Consider the following 9,508-nt stretch of genomic DNA (forward strand, 5'->3'; position numbering starts at 1 on the left):
TAGGTAGCAACTAATATATAAAGATTATAACTAGTAGTGAATGAGCATAGACCACTAGTACCAAATTCTATTACGAGCTCAAAGTGTTAGTAAACCATATATCCCATAAGCATATACATCCTACATGTAGAAGATCTCAAGAGCAAGTGTTGAGATCTGCCAAATGTACAACTAACTAAGCAAAGAGCAATGATGCTCAATACATAACCAATGTGCATGTATACATCATTGACAAAGGCAAGTGCTAGTGTCCAAAGCATAAGAATCAAATTAGCCCACAAGCAGAAGTAATTGCATCCAATAGCATACAAGAGAGCATATACATGAATCAAGAGTCCCATTGATGGTATGATGATGTAAAAACATGTGCATGACATAGATTTGACTTATGGATGTTCTTTTCATAGTACAAAACACATGTGCTTGGATGGTGGAAAATTCTCCTTCAATCAAGGAGTTAATTTCTCTTTTACCACCTTTACTATAAGGAATTTTGTAGAGTTGATATCTCTCAATCTAACCATTAAATTTTGGAGAGTAAAAAGATGAATGTCCATCTCTTTGTGTACTAAAACTTCACTATTGGGATCTTCCAATATAATCTTTGGATCATCTTATATAGCCATCAAGTCAGTTGGTCACCTCTTGGAAAAAATATGGATAAGATATACCTATCTACTTGGTGATCTAAATAACTAAACGTAAAGCCATTATATTGGCAAAATTTTGAACTATACATACTTATGTACCTAGGGATCTAAATAACTAAAGCTACATTCATTTTCTCAAGATGTAATGTGAAAAAGAGTTGTTCCCCACTTCATGGATCATGTATCTATCAAACAGTTCCTCGAGATTTAGTCAACCTACACAGATAAGAGTAGCTATTCTATATAACTAGATCATAGTCCTAGACTGTTAGTATGATAATAGAGAGTGAGACACTATAAAGGTATACCATTAAGTATGGAGTGGTTTTGAGTGTAGCCCACAATCTCAGCAATGTATGCATTGTTATATTAGAGCTAGTTGAGCTTGTTAGTGTTAGTTCTAGGTTTGGGAGTTAGCCCATCACTTATGCTTGGTAGCCTTTACTATCTTTTTCTATTGAATAAGGACAACTATTATTTTCTCTAAATTTTCATTTTATTGTTGATTGCCATTAGGTTTCATTTCCTCCTCCTCACCAAATTTTTCTACATGTTTGATAATATTCAAATATTCTACATCTATGGATATGAATATTATTGGGGATGCAGGATAGTAACTTTTTGCTATTGTGCACTTAAGTACAAAAATTAGTAGGGATGCAACATAATAAATTTTTCTATCATGCACTTAAAATCCAAAATGAGAAACTTTAAATCGCATTTTAACAATATGAATTCCCAAAATACATGCCATATCAAGTATATGTGCTTTCAACTTTGTGTTAAATAGTAATTTTTCAATTGTCGTTATGGTAGCCTAGTACTAAATATGAAAATGTAACAACCTAATGATGAGATTTGGAAACCAAAATAATACTCAAATTTTGGACTAAATTAATAATAATAATGGCATTCTAATGTGCAAAAAAAAGTGATATAAATCTTGAAGCTAAGAGCAACTCCGCCACTTAAACCATTGGAAACAATAGCGAGAGGGCAAAGCAAGAATGCAAGTAGTGATGAAGCTTATAAATATTTTATTCAAGATAATGATGGAAAAGGAGGTAGAAATCATAAATACACAATCCTAAGGTGAATACCAATCTAGGAGAAAATCCACTTAAGGAGGAAACAAACCTAGGTAGTCCTAAGTGTGTTCACACATCACTACCATAGTATATGCTACAAATCCCCCTAGGAGAGATGATGTGAACAAGTAAGGGACATGGAAAATCATGGTGGAATCATTATGATGTTTCACCTTCTTTATGGAAAGTTTCAAACTTCTCATGAGTGAGCCTTCACGAAGAGATTTGTGGAGTTATCATGTGTAGGACATAAACCAAGTTGATCTCACATTAAAAGAGTTTCTTCCATGCAAAATGGTAATATATAGCAATGTGCTTTATGCAAGTGTGAAGGATTAGATTCTTTACAACTACTAAAGCACTGTGATTGTCCTTATAGAAGTGGTAGGGCATGACTAATCAACAACACTCAATTTGTCTGAGCAATACACACTCAACTATAGCTTTGAAGGTACCCTATACTCAACTTTAAAAGTACAAGTGGCCACTATAGTTTGAAGAGGAACATAGGATGTATACTCATCTTGCATGACATGCATGTAATGAACAGACTATTTTTCTTCTTCAAATGAGATTGATTCCTCTCCATCACAAATAGAAGCAACAAGAGTGTGATCATCAAGAAATGAAGCATGAAAAGAAATCCCAACACGTGTCTTACTAGGCAAAAGAGTAGCCAATTTACTATCTCTTATAGTTTGTAAAGCCTATTTGGATAAGTATTTCGATTCATCATCTCTCTTCAAGCACCACCTCATGCAAATCCATTTTATCAACATATTTATTAGTGGGCAATATCTTTAGCTACCATGAGCGTTTGTAGATGTCAAAGAGCCCTAATATCCATTAATTTCTCAAGCACCAAACAAGGGAAGGATAGTATCAAATATTATCTTCTATAACAATGATTTGTTGCCTTTTACATGTGAGAAATCATGAACTACATTTTCAGTGAAGACCGCATCCATGCTAATAATCACTTTCTTTATAGCAATATTACAAATTCTAAACCCTTTACTTTCATTGATGTACTCGTCAAATTTGCATCTCACTTATTTGCTATTTTTTTAGCAGGAGAGAACAAGCCAAGCATCTAAAAACACATAGATATTATCCCACCTCATAAAGTGTAATTATTTGCAAGGCCTTAGTTGTGGACACCTATTCACAGCATATAATCAGTACACAAAATACCTTCCAACCAAAGACTATGAAGCAAAATCTATGCTTTTAGCATGTCATCTCCATGATAGCATCGTACATTGATTCTTGATACTGTCGTCGAATCAACGCATGAAACTCATAGACATATACTCCTCTCCATTGTCTCTACATAATGTACTAAGAGTACAACCTTTCTTATTCTCGGTCATATATAGAAAACATTTAAAGAACATAATATACTAAGAGTAAAACATGTCTCATTCTCGACCATAGATTAAAATTGTTTAAAGAACATAAATACCTTACCTTTAACTTTAAGGAATAGACCCATGTAAATTTATTGCAATCATCAATGGATAAGACAAATTAAAAATAACTACCAACTAAACATGTCTACATAATACCACAAATATTACTATAAACTAGTTATTACATCTTATTCACCTAAACAAAACCATCCTTAGAAAATGCAACATGTTGAATTTTACCAAGGATATAGCCCTCAAATGCATGTTTTGGGGGAGTCTTCAAATGCGGCAAATCAAACACCATGTCTTATCGAACTAGATACAATCCGGAACCATAATTCAAATGGCCAAAGCATGCATGCCACAATTTAGCATCATCAATAGAATTGGTACCAATAACACATGCATCATGTGCAAGCTCTCATTGACTTCCATCCTATAATGTCCACCATACAAGGTCCTTGATGCAATCATAAATGTGATCATTTTTTGCACATTAATAATCCACTAATATAACTAAAAAGCTAGCTTTTGTCATTACAAAAACTGACAACAAGCATTTTCTTCTTGATCATAAACACCAATGAGAATGTAAGTAAACTACCATTAGTTGTTGTAATGTGGAGTTTACCAATACCTTTAACCAGGTATGAGATGTTACTGCTACACTAAATAGACCCTTTCTACAATGCATTTCCAAAGAGCAAAACAACTCCTTTTGAGAAATATGCTTCCTAACACCACTATGAAACAACCAAAAGTGAGATTTATAAACTACCATACATGTGTCATGCACAAGAGGATCATAACTACAATGTATGTTGAATGCACAAACCACTTAAACATAAGGCACAACATTCTTCTTCTAGGAATCGAAATCTAATACATCAACAATTGCCAACCTTGCTCTTTCTCCTTTTTCTCTCTTTCCTAGAAGTTTTGATAGTCCTTAAAAATGTAACCTTCATGCTTGTAATCATGATAAAAAAGCTTCCTCCTCTTTTGACCCTAGTCACCTGTTTTACCAAGTTTTTTCATAATTAGAATTAGATTTTAAGCCATCAACAAAAGAGGCCTTTATCATGACTTTTTAATGACCTATAACAAATGCATAATCACATGTACACATCACAGGCCGATTTCTACTAGATTATTCTTCTTACAATAGCACTAAAGTCAGCTCATCGACTAGATTGTTCTTCCTACCTTGGTAACCAACGTGCCATTTGGTACAATTTGGTCAATTGCACCAAGTTTCTCCTTGAGATCATTTATTCTCATGAGAAATACATACCTGGAATCATCGTCATTCATATACTCAAAATTCAATTGCTTCCATATCTAGGCAACATACCACACATACCTCATTACACACTTGATAGAGCTTAGCAAGTGCATCTCAAACCTCCTTTGCTGGTTTACATGATTAAATATGAGGTATGATTGCCATTTTTACAAAAAGAGCCATTAATACATGAGGTTTTGCATCCTTTGTATCCCATCTAGATTGTTATTCAGTAGATATAAAACATTTGGCACCACATTACTTGGACATGCATTATCCTCCTCCACTATGCCTTCAAAAGTAGTAGCTACAGTAGCAATTGCAGCAACAGACTCAAGCTACTTCTCAATACTTACAATAACATTCCATAGCCCTTAAGCAACTAGCACACATCAAATCCTATAGGGCCTAAGTAGGTAGTTTGTCCCATTAATCTTTTCATATGTGACAACAAATTATTGACTCCATCATTGCTCCCCTATCTCCATTGCGCCAATCAACTACTTAAGGCACAACCCATGAAGTATCCCCAAATCACAAAAGCAATTTGTATGCTTCCAACATGAGAATGACGTTATGGAGTTGTTGTACTTGATGTTGCAAAATCGAAAAAAAAAAAAGTATAGAAAAGACTATATCAAGAGAAAATTTGTTGAAGTTGAAAATTATAATGGAACTTTGTGCAAGACTTAATCACGTAAGGTAGCAAAATGGCCAAAAAAGTCTCCTTTAATCAAGTAGTAAATTCCTAGCTACCACCTTCATTGTAAATAGTTTTGCAAAGCCAATATCTCTCGATCCAACCATTTCCTTTTAGAATAATGAAAAGATGAAGTATTCATCTCTTTGTGTACTACAACTTTGTTGTTGGGATCTTCCAAATTTGATCTTTGGGTTGTTTATACAAATATCAAGTTGGCTAGATATCTAGTGGTAGAAATCTGGACTACATCTACCTATCTACCTAGGGAGCTAACTAACTAAAGCTATAGCCATTATCTCAAGCTAGAATGTCAAGAAGAGTTGTTGCCCACATCGTGGTGCATCTACCTACCAAAGGGTTTCTCGATATTCACTCAACATGCTGATACACATCAATTGTTCTATATAATCAATTTGCAACCTTAGACTGTTAGAGAGTACTTGTCATTGTAGACATTGCTATATTAGAGCTAATTAGGCTCCTTGGTGCTAGTTATTGGCTTGGGTATTAGCCCAAGTGTATTAGCCCATCACTTATACTTGGTAGCCATAATTGCCCTTCTCTATTGAATAAAGTTTATTATTCGTTCAACTACATTATCATTGTCTTGTTGATTGCAATTGTGCCATATCTCCTCTTTCTCAATAATTTTCTCAACAAGAGAGCAAGGCAAGAATGCAAGCAATGATGGCTGAGAGATGAAGGAGCAAGAGAAAGATCATAGCTCTACTATTTAAGATCATGAAGGAGAAGAAGATACAAAAGATAAGTGCAAACTATAGATAAAGTGTGTACTAACCCAAGGGAAAACATCTTAACGAGGGAAAAGCCCAAATAGTTTTAAGTGTATACACATATCACTACCATAGTATATGTTATAAAAACATTAAAACACAAACTAAGGTGAAAACACGATCAAATTGTATCCTTCTAAGGTGCTAGGCAATAATAGTTTCAACTTGAACAACCTCAAGTCGGCCCTGCCCATTAAGGCATCCTCCACACCCGTATGTTCCCAACAATGAAACAAGATCACCAAGAGCTACCCCTTAATCTCTCAATTGGCTATGATGAGAACAAAGAAGTGGTCCCTAAAAGAGATTTACGACATGATCTCAATTTCATGAATTAACATCTACCACAATCTAACTTTCTTTTCTGCTTTATTGACATTAATAAATTGGGTGACTTCTTTTATCAATATTAAGATGGGCATTGTCAAATAGCATAAACATGGCACTCCTACCTCAAATCTCCTAGATAGTGTAACATCAAACGTAGCGATCTTTGAATTTTCATGAGTAAAAGCATAACATATGCATTTGGTTCACAAGGCATGCACTACACCTTCACTCGTTGGCTAAAAGACCATGACTCTACTAAGAGGAGTGTATTCAAGAAATGACAAGCTAAATGTCATGAAGTGTTGTCTCAAAGACAAGGTGGACCAATTGTTATACAATAAACTCAAAGAATAAGCAATTCTAATGTGGCAACTTGGAAAGTCCATCATCACTACATGGTTGAGAAGGCCATGAAAGACATTGCTATAACTACACATTGTGAAGTCACATGAAGCACTACATTAGGATCATGGTAAGTCATGTTATGTTGGTGATCGAGTATGAGGCTAGAGCACGCTACGTATTATTATGGTCCATCAAACCGTACCATTTGGGTGGTGAGTGGCCCAAAGTAGAAACATAAGGAAAGGAACTCTCATGATAGTATATAAGTTGACACCACCAAGGCCAAAGAACAATGGATGAGGCAAAGATTGACATACATTGTTACTATCAATGGAGTGGGAGAGTTGTCAATGTAGAGAATTGCATGGAAGTAACCTAAGGCTAGATATGGCTCCCATCTACATTTGGTAAAGGATGTAATTAGCCATGGTTGTGTTCCATAAAGCAAGATACATATTCGCATATTAACTCTCCACCATACATATTATATGGCACTCTTGCATCTTTACACAATACACCATTCACAAGTAACATTTGGCCAACTATTCATGCCATGTTGCTCAAGGACACCATACATGATAGTACAACTTGTCGATTCCAAGCAAGAGAAGAGAAGCAAGGAGCTAACACGCAAAGGTAGGAGAAATATGTATTGACACAAGACCAACTTAAAGATGCTAAGACCTAAATTGTAAATTTAAGACAATTGTACTTGCATGAATGTGGACAACACAACTCTCAACTCTACAATTTTGGGTAACATATTCAATGGCCTTTACATACCAACATTTATAGACAACTATTGTTTTTCTCATTTGACTCTACCAATTGATGTGACTGTTGATGCTTTGTTCTTTGTTGTGTCACCATTCATAATGCCCTTAAGCAACAAATATGGGCATAGCAAGTTTTCATTGGTTCCACGAAAGAGTGAATGAGAGAAGTTATGTGCATAAAGAAACAAGCATCAGTACACTTGAATCATATATATTAGGACACATACTTTGGTGAATAAGTAAGGTCACAATATTTTTCTTTACAACCTCACCAACTCTCCACTACATGCTGCATAGCACTCTTGTAGCTTTACACACTATACATCCAAATCTATTTCTTTTTCTATTAATTTGGGTAATGATTTGATTGTTTATGCCTTTTTATGTGGAGCTACACCAATTTCCAACAATATGGAGCAAGAAATGTTGGCATCACATGTATTCATCAATTCAAGCAACACCAAGTGTGTTTTTTGGAGCCTTTCCTTGTACTTACACTACTATAATTGACTATCTAACTTCAAGACCTGCGCCAAAAGCTTAACATAGCAAAACTAGTTCTCTAGCTTATAGCTTTGGGTTTCAACTTTCCCCTCACATAGTTACTTTTCCCAAAAGTCAATGCTATGCAATCAATCAATATCAGATAACCCAAACTCATGAGAAGTAACAATAATGACTATAGTTGACATAAACTTGCGAAAAATCTAATATTGGGTCTCTTCTTTACTCAAATCAAATGAATTAGCTCCATGTTCTTTATCCCCATCTAAAGTAGCTTTTAAGGTTGATAGTTCTAACTTGTAAAAAGTAGTGAGAACACCTATAATTGTTATAAACTCATAGAAAAAAATAATAACAAGGCTTCTTGAATCAAAATCAAGTGAAAAATAGTAGTAACATTTGCAATTGTCATAAACTCTTAGCAAATTGATGAGTAAAATGTGCATCAAAGTTGTAATACATGATATACACAAATTTGGATTTTTCTCCTAAGCCCTTATGGGCCCATCATCATACAACCATTTCCATCATGTCTATGAAGTATCTATATTTTGTCTAATGCCGACTTCATTACAAGTCTCAATTAGAGGTACTTCTGAGCTAAAATTGAGTCATGTCCATGCAAACCCCTAAATGGGCTATGGGCTAACTTTAGTGGATGCTTATGTTGGAATTTTAGCTATTCTAAGATCTCACTGTTTTGGTGAATCCAAGATGTACAAGTTTCACAAAGCATTAGTCTTGAAAAGAAAAACCTTTTCAATGTATATATATTGGCACAAGCTTACATTTGATAATGCCTCTTCCTTGGCAAAGGGTTCAACCAAGCATCAACAAGTTTGTCATTATATGCTTGTCCAAGGTCTTCCTTTGTCCTCCACATTTCTCCCACTTCCTTCCTCCTATAATGCAAGCTCATTTCCCCACACCAATGGATGTCCCTTCACCTATGGCTACTTGTGTAACAATCAACATCCTACTACAAAGAGGCATGGCAAGTGACAACAAGAACCTAGAAGTTATCCATAGTCAACACATTCTACATGTCATTGGATCACAATAAGTCGTCTTCCTTTTTCTTTTTCTTTTCTTCTTTCTTTTTCTTCTTACCACCACCACATTTCTTTTAGTTGCAAAAAGAGTGAAATTGTTCTACCACTTCCTTCAACAAGCGTACATGTTGGGGCAATAGGTTGGACTAGTAAATTGCAAGAGATGTTCGATTGTTCTTCTACCATGGTGAGTGACAAGAACCTAGAAATTCTCCACATGCCCTTTGATACCAATCACTTTTTTAGTTCCAACGAAAGGTATACATCTCCTGCCATTTACATCAATGAGCATACATGTTGAGGGGATAGGTTGGATTGACAAGTTGCAAGAGAAGAGGTATATAAGTTGACACACTAGGTTGGACTAGCAAGGAAGAATCCCATAAAAGAATAGAAACATGAAAAAACTGTATGGAAAAATGATCCTAAAAACAAACTCAATTTGGTAAATATGGCAATTGCAAGCCGCCTTACTTACAATTGATGCCTCCTATATTTCTATAAGACACATTATTTGACTACAATATTTGGCTATTTCCACACTTTTCAATTCAAATGCTTCTGATTAA

This window comes from Lygodium microphyllum, chromosome 23, assembly GCF_053477565.2.
Source record: "Lygodium microphyllum isolate KBCC chromosome 23, Lygodium_microphyllum_v1.1.10, whole genome shotgun sequence".
In the NCBI taxonomy this organism is placed as follows: domain Eukaryota; kingdom Viridiplantae; phylum Streptophyta; class Polypodiopsida; order Schizaeales; family Lygodiaceae; genus Lygodium; species Lygodium microphyllum.